At 33.9% G+C, this 16,650-nt stretch overlaps 1 protein-coding gene across 2 annotated transcripts in view; it reads right to left on the bottom strand.

The window, feature by feature from the left end:
- The window catches only part of SCFD2 (sec1 family domain containing 2), a 345,681-nt gene that overhangs the window by 317,948 nt on the left and 11,083 nt on the right, over positions 1–16,650 (bottom strand). The window lies entirely within an intron of this gene.

Here is a 16,650-nt window from a genome sequence, read left to right on the forward strand (position 1 = left end):
AGATGACTTCTGTCCATTTCCAAGGGCTATTTCCTCCACTTAAAGTTCCACTAACATCTCTTGCTATCCCGTTAGCAACAGTTTGGAAATAAATGCATTTTAAGGTTTAGTTTTAAAAGTTATATCTAATAAGATATTAATTTAGCTTTAAAGTTATACCTAGTAAGACATATCTTTCAAGTTTAAATTTGATTTGGAATAATGGAATGATGTATTTCAGCACTGAGTTTAATGTCTGACACATATTAATCTTTCATTAAACGGTTGCTTTTATTTATCATCTATTTTTTCAGCGTGAACTAATATTGCTGTTCAACATATTCTACTTGTTTTGATCTGATCAAAACTGTCATTATAACTCTGCATCTAATATTGTAAGTTTAATTTAAATAGGCAAGTAGACTACATGCCAAACCATATTCTCGGTGGTTGGGATATAGATAAAAACAAGGCATAAATTTTCAGTGACTTATAGTCTGCAACACCCAGCTCAGGTGACCAGGCAAGATGTGCCACTGGGCCCCAAAGGACACATACTACATAAGGCCACTCTACTAAGACTGGGAGACACAGCAGCCCTACCTAATACCCAGAAACAAACACAGGGAGGCAGCCAAAATAGAAAGGCCAAGAAACATGTCCCAAATGAAAGAACAGAACAAAGCTCCAGAAAAAGAACTAAATAAAATAGAGACAAGCAATCTACTAGATGTAGAGTTCAAAGTACTGGTTATAAAGATGCTCAATGAACTTAGGGGAAGAGTAGATGAACTCAGTGAGAACTTTAACAAAGAGAAATGTAAAAATGGAGACAGAAAAAATAAAAAAGAACCAGTCAGAAATGAAGAACACAATAACTGAAAAAGAAGAATATATCAGAGTGAATCAACAGTAAATTAGATGAAGCAGAGGATCAAATCGGCAGTCTAAAAGATAAGGTAGCAGAAAACACTCAATCAGAATAGCAACAAGAAAGAAGAATCCAAAAACAATTAAGATGGTTTAAGGGACCTCTAGGACAACATCAAGTGTACCAACATTCACAGAATAGGGTATCAGAAAGAGAAGAGAGAGAGCAAGGAATAGAAAACTTATTTTAAGAAATAATGACTGAAAACTTCCCTAACCTGGTGAAGGAAACAGACATACAACCCAGGAAGCACAGAGAGTCCCAAACAAGATGAACCCAAACAGGCCCATCATACTTAAAGACGCATCATAATTAAAATGCCAAAAGTTAAAGACAAAGAGAGAATCTTAAAAGCAGCAAGAGAAAAGCAGTCAGTTACCTACAAGGGAGCTCCCATAAGGCTGTCAGCTATTTCTCAACAGAAACTTTGCAGGCCAAAAGGGATTGGCACAAAATTTTCAAAGTGATGAAAAGCAAGGATCTACAACTAAGATTACTCTACCCAGTAAAGCTATCATTTAGGATCGAAGGACAGGTTAAGAGCTTCGCAGACAAGAGGAAGCTAAAAGAGTTCATCAACACCAAACCAGTATTACAAAAAATGTTAGAGGGACTTCTCTAAGAAGAAAAAGAGAACAAAGAAAAAAAATCTCAAAACAATAAAAAATAAAATAGTGATAACTACATATCTATCAACAATTACTTTATATGTAAATGGATTAAATGTACCAATCAAAAGATAGGGTAATTGAATGGATAAGGAAATAAGACCCTTACATATGCTGCCTATAGAAGACTCACTTCAGATAGAAAGACACACAAAAACTGAAAGTAAAGGGATGGAAAAAAACATTTTATAAAAATGGAAACAAACAAACAAAATGCTGAGGTAGCAACACTTATACTAAATAGACTTTAAAACAAAGACTATAACAAGAAACAAAGAAGGATACATACCACTTCTGGGTATTTATCCAAACAAACCCAAACACTACTTCAAAGGACATGTGACTACATATGTTCCTTGCAGCAGTATTTGCAATAGCCAAGGTATGGAGGCAACCTGGGTGTCCATCAATAGATGAATGGATAAAGAAGAAGTGGTATGTATATACAATGGAATATTTCTCAACCATAAAAAAAAAAATGATATCTTGCCATCTGTAACAATATGAATGGAGCTAGAAGTATTGTGCTAAGTGAAGTGAGTCAGACAGAGAAAGACAAATGCTATGATTTCACTTAAATGTGGAATCTAGAGAACAGGATAAATGAATAGACAAAATAGAAACAAGCCTATAGATACAGAGAGCATTTTGATGGTTGCTACATGGGAGGGGGTTTGGAGGGTGGGCCAAAAAGAGGAAGGAATTAAGAAGTACAAATTGGTAGTTACAAAATAGTCATAGGGATGTAAAGTATACCATGAGGATATATTCAATGTTGTAATGACTATGTATGGTATCATATGGGTACTTGATTTATCAGGGTGATCTCTTTGTAAGATACATAAGTCTTTAATCACCATGTTGTATACCTGAAACTAATAAAATATTGTATGCCAACTGTAATTGAAAAAAAAATTATTTAAAAAACAGATCAGAAAAAAAAAAAACTAGATTCGTTAAACTCATAAATAACAAACTGATGGTTGCCAAATGGAAGGGTTGTTAGAGACCAGGTGAACGAGTTAAAAAGTACAAATTGGCAGTTACAAAATAGTAATGAGGATATAAAGTACCACATAGAGGATATAGTCAATAATATTGTAATAACTATGTATGGTGCTAGATGAATACTAGATTTCTAAAAGGAACACCTCATGAGTTACATAAATGTCTCATCACTATGCTATACACCTGTAATGAATATATAATAAAACTTAAAAATTTAAGAAAATAAAATAAAACTAGATTTGTTACTTTAGAAGGAGTTCACATTCTGTAAATATTTCCAGACTAACTTATAAAGTGGATATACAACTTTAGTAGAAATGAACATGAGAGGTAATATTAAATCAATCATCTTTACATCTTCAGCAGGATGCTACCTAACCTAACACAGATGAAAAATTTATTTTTAGTTTCTGAAGGTACCTAAAGAAAAATTTAAATATGCCTGAGAAAAACACTATAGTTTCAAACAAATCAAAGTGCTATTAGATCCTATTTATATCTAATCTAAACCCTTCATGCTCTACTGCAAACTTACTTCATCTTGCTTAGTCTTTTCTCTTAAGTTCAAGAACAGCTAGATAACATCTTAATAATCAGGCCCACCCAAAAACAGTTTATTTCTTTTCATGAGTAACTTAAGGAAAATTTTTGAAAGGTAAATAAAATATATAATACTAAAAAATACTTTTAAATGTTACCACTAAATTCTATTTTAGGAGCATTTCAGGTTTACAAAACAACTAATATCTCATTTGATCTTTACTTCATGAGCTAGGCCATTATCACTGCCCCCATTTGAAGACCCTCAGAGAAGCCAACTGTCTTACTTTAGTACACTCAACTTGGAAATGGCAAAATCAGGACTCATACCCAGGTAACTGGCTTCTGAGAGCACTGATCTTTCTACTATATCATGCCATGCTTGCACTGTGCAAATCATCAAAGAGCTTCAATTATGTAAGATGCCAATTATTTTCAACTTTTCGTGTTTATTTTCTTTTCGAATCCTTAATATAGTCTCTGGTCTCCCTTTAAGTTCTTATGTGCACCTCACATAAGACAGAATGTAACAGAGTAAAGAATGAAACAAAGCCACATTAACTCATGGAGCAAGTAAAGCTTGCTCTCAGGATTTTGCCCTTTCTGTTTTAAATAATATCATACTATTCTCCTTGTAGGTAATTATTAGACAGTCACTTTGCTCTACAGTGCCAATCACTTTTATTCAACGCTCTTCTTTAAATGTTTCTCTCCAAGAAGACTTTACTAAATTTTAAATCATTCTACATATATCATTTATATAACTGAAATGACAAAAAACTAAACTCTAAATTGCCCTGAGGTATTATTGCCAATCTAGATGTTATTTGAATACATAGGAAAGAAAGGAGAAATAGTCTCTAGCTATTTTATCATTGATAAAACTGAGACAAAATATTCTACTTTTATATTGTATATTTCAAGGAATATATTGAAACAAATAACAGAATATTCATCCTGAAAATGAGAAGATCCATTTTGTTACTACGAAATATAATTAGTTTTAGTAGTGTCATTAACTACATGTCAAACACAGACTAAATATATGTCCTTTTTTAATAAACCAATTATCTTATATCCTTAAAAATCAAACCATTATGGCAAATTGTCCTGTTTAAAGATGATGAGAGGCCAAAAATATACGCACAACAATGACCTGTTAGAATTAGCTTTTTTCAAATCTCAGGAGACTTCTTTACAGAAAGATATGGTCCTTGCAGTTAATATTTGGCTCTTCATTCACCAGAATTGCTTAACTATGAATGAAATCTTATAGCTGCCTTGGTTTGTCATGTATGAAATGTCAAGTGAAGTCCACTAGAAACTGACAGGAAATATTCATCACCAAATAAAATATAAAGAAGACAGCATTAATTTTTTAAAGGTGCCGAATGTTGAATCATGGTGCTACATCAATCAAATGGAAGACATACAATTAAGAGACTGAGGGTGAAATGTGAATGCACACCATTATCTTGCGACTAAGCTCAGAGAAATGGTTTCCTCAAGGAGCACATGGAAAGTTAAGCTTACTCACAGGATTTGCAATAATAGTCACAGTGTTCCACAAGAAATACAACAACAACAATAATAACAACAAAAAATAAAAAGCCCAAACAAACATTTTCAACTAATTTTAAACAGAGAGCAATCTGAGTCATAGTTTTTCAAAGCAGGGAATAATGGCTTCTGTCAGTGGTGAGTTTAAGGAGCTCTGAAGGTAGGTTTATTAATTAAATTATTCCCAGAGGTTTCAACAGTCATCATTCCTCATGAAGACTTTTTTAAACAATTAGTTCATTTTTAACAAAATTATCCATGAACTTTCTTCTCAATAGAAATCAGCTAATCACAGAAGGATATTGAAGTAGACCCTTGATACTGGCAAGCAGTCCTTCACTCATTCTTCTTCTATTAAAATACAGTTAATATACAATACTATATTAGTTTCAGGTATATGACATGGTTATTCAACATTAATATACCTAATGAAGTGTTCACTATGATAAGTCTAGTAACCATCTGTCATTGTGCAAGGTTATTATATTATTGATTATATTCCCTATGCTGTACATTATATCCTGTGATCTATGGATTTCATATCTGGAACTTTGTACCACTCATTTCCCTTCACCTTTTTGTCCCCACCCTCAGCCTCCTCCCTCTGGCAACCATCAGTTATTCTCTATATTTAAGAGTCTGTTTCTATTTTGTACTGTTTGTTTTGTTTTCTAGATTTCACATATAAGTGAAATCATACAGTATTTGTCTTTGATTTATTTCGTTTATCATAATACCCTCTAGATTCATACATTCTTTCAGAATATGAGCACTTCCTGTGTGCTGGGAACTCAGTGAGGTGCTGCAACCACAGCTGTGAGCAACCTCCAGTGCCCTGCCCTCGTGTAGCTAGAAATCTAGCAGGGAACCTAGAACTGAGTATTCTCCTCCAGAAGTGATAAGAGCAGAGAATGGGAGCTCTGGGAAAGTATATCACCTAACCTAGACTGGGTATGCAGGTGAAGGTCAGAGGATGTGACAGCGAGCCTTGAAAAATAAGTAGGAATTAGCCAGTCGAAAACTAGAGTAAGAGCAGTCTAGGCAGAAGTAGCATAATGGGTAGTGTTCCTAAGAAGAGAACTCGAGACCTTTGCAAGGAAATGAAAATAAGTATGAATGAAATATAAAGCTCTAGTTTGACACTGCCCTCAGCTCATATTAAATCGTCCACATGTTAAATGTGGTAACTCACATTAGGCATTGTAGACTTTTTTCCAAGGGCAGTTAAAGAGTATTCAGCAACAGACTGACCTAATCAGGTTTGCATTAATAAAAGATCACTCTGGCCTCTGTAGAGAATGGACCTGAATAGTGAGTGAGAGGCTACTGCATAGTCCAAGTAAGAACCGATGATGGCTTAAACCAGAGTGACTTCCTAGAGCTATCAGATTATATTATTCCCCTGCTCAAAACCTTTCCATGCTTCCTAACTACCACTATAGTAAAATCTAACATCTTTATTGTGGCCAATAGGCTTATATACATTGGTGCATTCCTATATCTACAACTTTATCTCTTACCTTCTCAGCTTCATCCATTAGACCTCAGCCACGCTGGCCTGATTTCAGTCCTTTGAATGGGTCAAGCATGTTCCCAACTCAGGGCCTTCAAATTTGCTATTCTCTTTGCTTAGCATCTTCTTTCTTCAGATATTCACTGATTAGGTCTTATTCACTCAACAAATATTTATTGAGTACCTACCAAATGCCAGTTCTGTTCTAGATACAGATAAAGGCTTCCTTCCTTGACTACTTGAGCTTATTTGGCACTCCCTATTCCAAATAGCACTTGCTCTATTTTATTTATAACATTTGTCACTAACTCAAATTATGTATCATTAAATAGAATTTATTTTAATGAATTGGGAATGTGACTACAGGGCATTTAAAAGAGCATTCTGGTTTTATCAGAATATCAGCATCTTGGGACCATGGATGGCAGGGTACTCAGGCCACCAACACCTATTGTGCCAGGCACTGTAGGTGCAAGTGTATAAGGGTAAACAAGTTAGAGAAAGACCATTTCTCAGCAAGCTTCCAAGTCTAGTTGGAGACAATAGACATTAAATAGTTATTATAAGATAATTCACTATGAGCTGATATAGGAAAAAAAAGGGTGCTATCTATGGAAGCAAAGATAAAGCCGGAGGTGGGGAGAAAGAAAGAGCAACATGCAGGATGACTAAAAGGTAGAAGAGCAGGACACTGAGGACCTGAAAGAAGTTTAGTGTAGCTGCAGCTAAGAGTATGAACATGTAGGGCCAAGGGAAGGAGGGAGCAGAGAGGGAAGGAGGGAAAAGATAGAGAAGATGAAGGCTGAAAAAATAAGTAGGAAGGCTTTCTAAACAAGTTAAAAGTTTTAGTTTTTACCCGAAGGGCAATGGAGGACCACTAAGGTATTTTACCAGAGGAGGGTTAGAATCAGATTTACTATTACTTGTCCAGCTGAATAAATATGTCTATAAATAGCCAGTCTTTAAATGTGCTTTAAAACTGTAATCCTTTCAAAGTGTGCAGATAAACTTTAACTTTTAAATATTACTAAACTATGTGAATATAATCCATCCATTTCTTCTTATTGAAGGTTTTATGTTGTGTTTTTGTTCATTTATTAAACAAATATAAGTGCCTGCTATGCATCAGGCCCTATTCTTGGGGCTGGGGATATAGCAGTAAACAAAACAGACATAAAACAACTGCTCTATGTAATTTATATTCTGGAGTTTATTTTCTGAACACAGAACATAGAAATCGTAAAGTAAGAAAAATTAGAATCAAAGTTTTCTTAGAAATTATCTAATGCACTCTTTTACAAATAAGAAAACTGTGACTATGATAAATTAAATACCTTCTTCAAGGTCATAAAGTTTTGTTGGAAAAGCCACTATATTAGAGTAATGACTAGAAAACAAAAACTACACAGAAGCTGCTCAATGGACAGCAAAAAAAGACACATCAACAGAAACAGCCTCTCTTCGTGTAACAACTGAAAGGATTGTTTTAATGAGTTTTTGTATCCACTGTCACATTTTTTAAAGAATGTTCCCATAACTATCAAATACATTGTGGAAAAGGATAAAATAATTTAAAAAATGTTAAACTAAAATATTCCATTGGAGTGTATTCCAAGGAGAAAGCAGAGTATAATGGAAAAAACATGAACCCTAATACAGCTTATACTTTGAGCAAGGAACTGGTATCTACTCCTCAAGTCTCATCAATACCATATATCTCAATACCATACATCTCCTCAACCTTTTTGGCACCAGGGACCAGTTTCATGGGAGACAATTTTTCCATGGACCAGGGTGGGGAGGAGAGGGATGGTTTCAGGATGATTCAAGCACATTACATTTATTGTGCACTTTATTTCTATTATTATTACATTGCAATATATAATGAAATAATTACACAACTCACCATAATGCAGAATCAGATATCATCAGATGCAGCTGTACAAGTGAAGTACATCAACTCACTTGCCACTATAATGCCTGCCACCAGATACAGTTTGTCTTTTGCCACTCATTGGTAGAGCTTCCATTAGTCTGCAAGCAATTGATTTTTTAAGATCTCTGTGCAGTCAAACCTGCCTGCTAATGTTAATCTGTATTTGCAGTTGTTCCCCAGCATTAGCATCACCGCCTCAGATCATCAAGCATTAGATTTGCACACATCTAATGGAGTGCACAACCTAGATCCCTCGAATGCACAGTTCAAAATAGGGTTCATGTTTCTATGAGAATTTAGTGCCCAACAGTCTGAGATGGAGCTGAAGTGGTGATGCTAGCACTGGGGAGCAACTGCAAATAACAGATGAAGCTTTGCTCTCTGCTTGCAGCTTACCTCCTGCTGTATGGTCCAGTTCCTAATAGGCCATGACCAGTACCAGTCCATGGCACGGGGGTTGGGGACCCCTGTCTTATACTATAGAAAAGTGATTTTCATTAATTCACTCAACAAGAATAAAGCACCGCATTATCAATTTTTTTTTACGCCTACAGCACTGTATCAATTTAATTTGTCGTTCTCCTCAGAAAAAAGCTGTCATTTTTAAATGTATTTTCTGTTGTGAACTTTTAATTAGCATAATAATCTTGTTGTGAATTATGTATTTTTGGTTTGATATTCAAAAACAAAAAAGTTCTAAAAAATGCATGATCTTTCTGTATCAATCTATAGCTAGCAGAAAATCTATATGATTGGTTCCAGATTATAAATGTACTAGAATGTCTTTAACAATGCAGAAATCATAACCATATGTTAAGAAAACTAAATAAAAATCCAGGATAAAACATTGTTTAATTCTAGGATAAACGATTGTACACAAGCTTTATAATTGCTCAGAATAACAAAAGAACAATCTTCAACTGATAAAGTTTCATCTCTTTTCAAGGAATACTCTGATTCATCATTTCTTCCTTTAATATACCTTCGTTCAGCACTGCATTTGGCTCATAAAACCTCTTCTAAAATGATCCAGAACATAACATATAAACTGTTTCACCATCATATAAAATAATTGGGGGTAACTGAACTTCATCTCAGTTCAGATAAACATTTTTTATTCCTACTTTCTACCATCTCATTAATGATAATACCATAATCCACATAAATTTATTCATAATTTCCTCCTAGCAAACAATAACACATAGGAATTTTTCACATGGATTCCTAGTACAAAAAAGAGATTCATTTTAAATCACTAACACAATTAGATTACTTAAAAACCAAACATACATCCCCTCTTGCACATTTCTCTGACTCAGAAGGCTATACTTTGAATTCCTGTAGGTTACCTCCATGACCCATGCCAAAGGCCAGCACTTGCTCCACCGGGAAACTCTACTCTAGACTGGATTACATTTGTGTGTTTTGGCTTGAATTCAAGACTTGGAAAATTAAGGATTAGTTCATGTGTCAGGAAAGTCTAAGATAAAGAGTTAGTGACAGTTTTATAGAGGCTCTTAGAAGCAAACTCATCTGTTTGCTTTACTCCTGTCATTCTACTCCATAAAGAAGTGTCATTTCAAAATCAGCATAACCTTCTTTTATTGTGGTGATTCTAGACGCTACTCACCATGAGTAACACCATTGTATCTACACACACGTGTGTGATGTTTCAAATGCACTAAATTGGGAAAATTTGATTTGTTAAAATGATTATCATCTTGTTTTACTCTTCACTAGTTTTTGGTTGGGTTTTGGCGCAGGTGGAATATGAATTTATGTTGCACCTATTATTTATCATCTTAACTCCTATATATTTTGTTAAGGTATTTTGCATCATATCCCTTGGTACCTTAGAAATATTAAACAGTATGAAGTGTTAATAGGGATACAACTCAAAGGAGAAAATAATATACAATAGTTATTTCCATAAGGAAGTTTAAGGATTGCAATCCGTTTAATTGTTAAAGAGACAACTTATTCTAAAGTTGCATTTACACAGTAAGCACACTATTTTTACTTATAATGATGATGAGGTAGTTTCTCATAAAGCTAAATTAATTGATTTAAAGTATTTCCAATGTGGTAAGAGAAATAATCTACTGTGAGTGCACTGTGTGGCAAAACTAGAAGACCTCCCTTGACTAATAAAAAGTTTGTGTTGTTTAATTTCTCTACTCTATGAAATCCAAAAATCTAGGAACCACTCCTCAGGCCCCAGACCTAAGAAATAGTATAAAAGAATCTTTGGATTTCCTTCTAAAATTTTATAGCCAAAATTATCCTGTTAGTAAAAGGGACCGAAATTCAGAATAAAAACCCCAAATGAAGAGATAACAAGTATATTATCTGGAATATCCTCCATAAGGAACAGCATATAGTAAGGAAGGCCCCAAACAACTAACACTCACTTACATTCAACATTCAACCTCCTGGCCTAAAAGTACACTGAGCCCTGATAAATAGCATCAATACTGTTTTGAAATGTATCTGGGATCTGTTTGAATCAAGTTTAGTGAGACATGCACAAATAGAAGTGACTGTCACAAAGGAAGAAGTCTTTATATTCGCAGATCCTTAGACACAGGAAGCATGGCACAATACACAGGGCCACATGAAGCACCAGGGTTGGTCAGGAGGCAGAGGAAGCGATGAAAAAACATGAGCAATTCTTTATTGTGGTTTTCAGGGGAAGGAATAGGTGAGGCAGGCAAGCAGGCTAAGGAGTCTTGGCATTGGCTAGTTTTAATAATTTCAGTGTTCCGATGGCATTATGCAAGGCAATTGACTTATTTTTATCTCGTTTGAGTCTTACGACTGACTAAACATAGCAGGCATTATTATAACCCAATTTTCAGATGAGAAGGCTTAGGTTCAGAGAGCATAAGCATCAGTAACACTTCAGTTTTGAAACTATTTGCCAAGAGTATTATTTTTTAAGCATGCTAGAATGATTCAATATTTGAGTATCTATCAATGCAATTTGCCACACTAACAGATGAAAAGAGAAAAATCATATATATGATCTTAACAGTTTCAAGAAAGACATTTCGCACAGATTTCAACATCCATTCATGATTTTAAAAAACAAAACAACTCAGTAAATTAGGAAAAGAAGAGAAACCTCTTTAACCTAATAAATATATCTACAAACAGCCTACAGCAAATATTATTCTAAATGGGTTAACATTAGAAATATTCCCTTTAAATTCAGAAATAAGACAAAGATGGACACCATCACCATTCCTATTCAATACCACATGCAACAAGACAAGAAAGAGGAAGTACGCTGTCATTCCTAGAAGATACCCAATCTTGCTATCAGTTTTGCCAACTATAGCAAAACAAAACAGAAACAGACTCACAGTATGGAGAACAAGCTGATGGTTGCCAAAGGGGAGGAGGTTGTGTAGGTGGGAATAAAAAGAAATTCTAATTTACCTAGAGTCACTACAGTTATTTCGTTTGCTTATCCATACCCAAGGGCTAGGAGATGCTCAATGATGTTCATGGGGCTAGCAGTTCTAAAGTATATGCACCAAATAAAAGAGCTGAAAAATAGGATAAGCAAAACCTGATAGAACTGAGAGAAAAAAATAGACAAACTCACAATTATAATTAGAGATTTCATCACCCTTCTCCCAACACTTGATAGAAATATCAGACCAAATCAACAAGAATACGTAAAAACTCAACAGCATCATCAACCAACAGGATACAATCAACACTTATAGAACTCTTCACCCAACAATAGCATTATATACATTCCTTTCAAGTGCCTGTGAAGTATATATATCAAGATAGACCACATCCCAGACCACTACAAACAAATAAACAAACAAAACAAAACACCTTAATAAATTTAAAATAATTGAAACCATATAGAATGTATTCTCCAAACACAATGGAAACAAACTCAAATATCGGTAACAAATGTAACATGAAAAAAGTCTCCAAATACTTGAAAACTAAACAGTACACTTCAAAATAATCCATCAAAGAGAAAGTCCAATAGAATCAAAATATATTGAAATAACAACATATCAAACTTGTGGGATATGGCTAAATAAGTGCTGAGAGAAATTTTTATAGCACTAAATGCATACATTTAGTATTTAGAAGAAAAGGAAATTTTTCAAGCCAGCACTCTGAGCTCTCACCTAAATAACCTGGGGTGAGGGGGGGCGGGAAAAAGAGCAAAATAAACTCAAAACAAGAATAAGAAAGGAATCAATAAAGAGAAGAAATTAATGAAATCGTAAATAAAAATAATACAGAAAATTACTGAAACAACTGTTTCCTTGAAAAATATCAAAAATTTGATGAAATTCTAGCAAAACTAGAAAAAAATAAACATAAAAAATACCAATATCAGGAATGAATCAGAAGATATCAATACAGAACCTAAATATATCAAAAGTATAATAAGGGAATACTAGAAACAGCTCTATATACATAAATTTGACAACTTAGATGAAATAGACTAATTCCTCAAAAAACACTATCACAATTGACCCTATTTTGAATAGTCTTATAACTATTGAAGTTAAATTTTAATTTAAAACCCCTAAAATTTCCAGTCCCAAATGGTTTCACCAGAGAATTCTACCAAAGATTTAAGAAGATTAATACCATTTCTACATACTTTCTTCCAGAAAATAAAAAAGGAAAGAACACTGCTCAGTTCATTTTTTGAAGCTGGTATTACTATGATACAAAAACCACACAAAGTGCAAAAAAATAAAACTACAAACCAATATCCCTCATGAATGTGGATGCAAAAATCTTTAAGAAAATATTAGCAAATAAAACAAAATGCAAAAAATATTAGCAAATAGAATTCAACAATACAGAAAAATAATTACATATCATGAGCAAGTAGACTTTATTCAGAAATGCAAGGCTGGTTTAATATTTAAAAATCCATCAGTGTAATCCACTATATTAACAAGTGTTTAAAAAATCATATTGATTGATGTAGAAAAGGCTTTGAGAAAATTCAACACCCATTTATGATAAAAAAAAAAACTCTCAGAGAAATAGAACTAGAGGGACACCTCTTTAATGGATAGGGAATCGTCAACGATGACAAAAAGATCCCTACAGCTAACATTACACCTAATGGTAAAAGGACTAAATACCTTCCCCTAAGATTGGGAATAAGGCTCCATTATTATTCAACATAATGCTGCAAGATCTAGCCAGGGCAATAAGGCTAAAAAGGAAATGAAAGACATAAAGGTCATAAAGAAATAAATAAAACTGACCCTATTTGCAAATGACATAATTATCTTCATCAACAATTCCAAGGAACTTAACAGATAAACTTCTAGAATACATAAATTCAGAAAAGTTGCAGGATACAAGATAAACATACAAAAATCTATTGTATTTCTACAGGTTATTGATGAACATGTGGACAGATTATAAAATTACAGTGCTATTTATAACCACTCAAAAAAATGAAATACTTAATGTGTAAATCTAATAAAACATGAATATGACCTAAATGCTGAAAAGTACAAAATATCATTGAAAAAAAAAATCAAAGATAATCTAAATAAATATACTGAGTTCATGGTTGCAAAACTCAACATAGTAAAGATGTCAATTCTCCTCAAATTGATATATAAGTTTAATGAATTTCTACCAAAATCACAGCAATATTTTTTATAGATATAGATAAGATTATTCTAAATTTTATATAGAAAGGCAAAGGAACTATTTAAAAATAATTTTGAAAAAGGCGTTAAAATGGAGGAATCAGTCTACCTGACTTTAAGACTTACCATATAGCTATAGTAATCAAGACTGTTCGGTATTGGTAGAGCGATAGACATACAGATCAATAGAACAGAAAAAGGAACCCAGAAACAGGTCAAAGCAAATATGCTCAACTGATTTTTGTCAAAGTGCTAAAGAGATTCAATAGAGGGAAAATAAATGGTACTTGAGCATTTGGACATGCATAGGCAGAGAGAGACAGAGACAGAGAGAGAACCTTGACATATTTTATATCTTTTAAGAAAATTAACACAAAATGAATCGTAGACTTAAATGTAAAACATAAAACTTTTAGAAAAAAAAAATCATAGAAAATCTTTAGGATCTAGGGTTAGGCAGATAGGCAGAGTTCTTAAATAGTCTTAATCTACAAAAGGAAAAATTGATAAATTGAACATCAAAATTAAACTTTTGCTTTGTGGAAAGTCCCTGTTAAGAAGATGAAAGGACAAGCTACAGATTAGAAGAAAATATTTGCAAATCACTTATCTGACAAAGGTTTATATAAACTCAACAACAACAACAAAAAATTCCAATAGGAAAATGGGCAAAAAATCTGAAAAGACATTTTATCTATGAGGATATTCAGATGGAAACTAAGTATAGGAAAAGATGTTCACTATAATTGCCATTAGGGAAACACAAATTAACACCACAAGTTATCTTTAAACAACTAGGCTGGACTGTGCTAGCCCCAGATTCACAAGGCTTACAATTTACTTCAGTGAAGTCCCTATTTGAAAACATCTACTCAAGAAGACCTTTTCTATCTCCTCCATACACCTCCTCACCACCCCAAATCCATAGTCATTCTTGATTCCATTACCTTTTATTTGCTTCATAGCACTTATCCCAGGCAGACATAAAACAAATGAAATAAAGCAAAACCTTTTGCTTTGGCAACCTCTCAGCCACATTATGCCTTCTTGGGCAAAAGGAAGATTTCTTTCTTCTCCTTCTCCCAGCTTTTTCCCTTCTCCACCAGGAATCTCCTTTTCTTATATTCGCTTATTTATCTGTTTGTTGTCTGTCTCCCCCATTAGAGTAAGTTCCAGGAGGGCATAGATATTGTCTTCATCAAGTTCCTGCACACAGTAGTCAATTAATAAATATTTTGAATAAATAAATTACAACACACATTTATATGCTAAGAGGGTTTAACCAAATAGACTTCCGGGATTTCAGTCCCACCTGCATTGGGCCCCCAAAGTGCCCTTTTCAATGCTACTTTATCATTCTTACTTTATCCTCCTTCCAGCTTTGGCAGAAAGACACCTACCACCACCCTGTCAATCCCAACCACTCCATCACTAATCATTATTCTAGTGTGATACTGTTATTAGAAGGCAAAGTAAAAGAAAAAGAAAGGAAAGAGGCCCTCAGGCAAGAATACCAGCAGGTGTTAGGGAAGAAAAGCTGTGGCCAGAGCTGTGGGACAATCCTGGCATGCTGTTCAGTACACACTGGTCCATATAACAAAAGATCTGGAAGCATACAAATAAAGGTCGTGGTTGGTTAACACAACAGGAATTAGATTTTTGGACTTGACTTTTTTGCTTGGCAGTGAGCATCAACCTAATTAGGAACCTGTCTTTCAAATGTAACGGGTCTTTCCATTTCTTCTTTTCCATTTTAGCTAACTTCAGAGGGTTCTTGGCTTTGTTTAAGGAGCCATAGTTTCCATGTAAATTATGGATCCCTAAGCCACAATGACCCCAGAGTCCATTCTTCTCACAATACTGACCACAAGCCATTTAAAAATTTTCAATACGAAAAAGATTCTGGGGGTTGCCTGCACATTCCTTAACTAACAAATGCCATGACAGAGTTGCAATATGTGAGCAATTATAAAACAAGAATTTCTACCTTCAAACCTTCTTTTCTTAACATGCATTAAAATTTTTTTGAAAAATATAACTATTAAACATAATTCTTCAGCAAGAAATCTAATTTAAATGTCTCTGACATTAAATTATTTAACCATTTCTCTGTGGACACTTTATCTCTTCATTTTCAGAAAAGAATGCTGCCCTATTTCTTCCCACAAATTACTCGCTAATACTGTTTACTAAACCTATAACTGAGACCAGGCGATCTTTAGAATTCCTCAAAAAATTTAAATATGGAAAGCTGTATGCTAAGAAGAGGTAGGGCTTTTTCCTAGTCAATTTGCAATGTTTGCTTGAAAAGTGAAAAAGAAAATTCATTTTTTGCAGGGAGGTCAAAGTGGGGAAGAGGAGATGCCCACAGCCTGTCCAAAGCCAAGGTCATTCAAACACTTCTTTTGTGTGCTGGCTCTCTGCCTCAAAGTCAACACTAAATATACAGTTACTTAACATTTCCACCCAAATTCAGTAATTCTATCTGTAGGTAAATTTAAAATCAAAGTAGTACCTCTGATTCTGTTCTAAGAAAAATTAACTTTCTTTCCTCTGAAAATATTGTCTCCTTAATAGTAATATTTAAATGGTATTTGGAAATAAAGGAAAGAGGAGAAAAAAATTATTATTTTGAAGTGATTTAACAAATTTTGACTTTGAGGGCCCAGTTAATGACTTAATATACACCATTATCAGATTACTTAACAGTGTGAAAGTTAAAAAAACTGACTCATTGGTATTTAGATTGAAACCACTGCTACATTTGTCTCTTATCTGTAAGAGCTATTCTATTTATTCCATTTATACTCCAGGAAAAAATATGCCCACCTTTAACATAAACATTAACTGGA

This window comes from Pteropus medius, unplaced genomic scaffold (genome assembly GCF_902729225.1).
Source record: "Pteropus medius unplaced genomic scaffold, Ma_sr-lr_union100, whole genome shotgun sequence".
NCBI lineage: Eukaryota > Metazoa > Chordata > Mammalia > Chiroptera > Pteropodidae > Pteropus > Pteropus medius.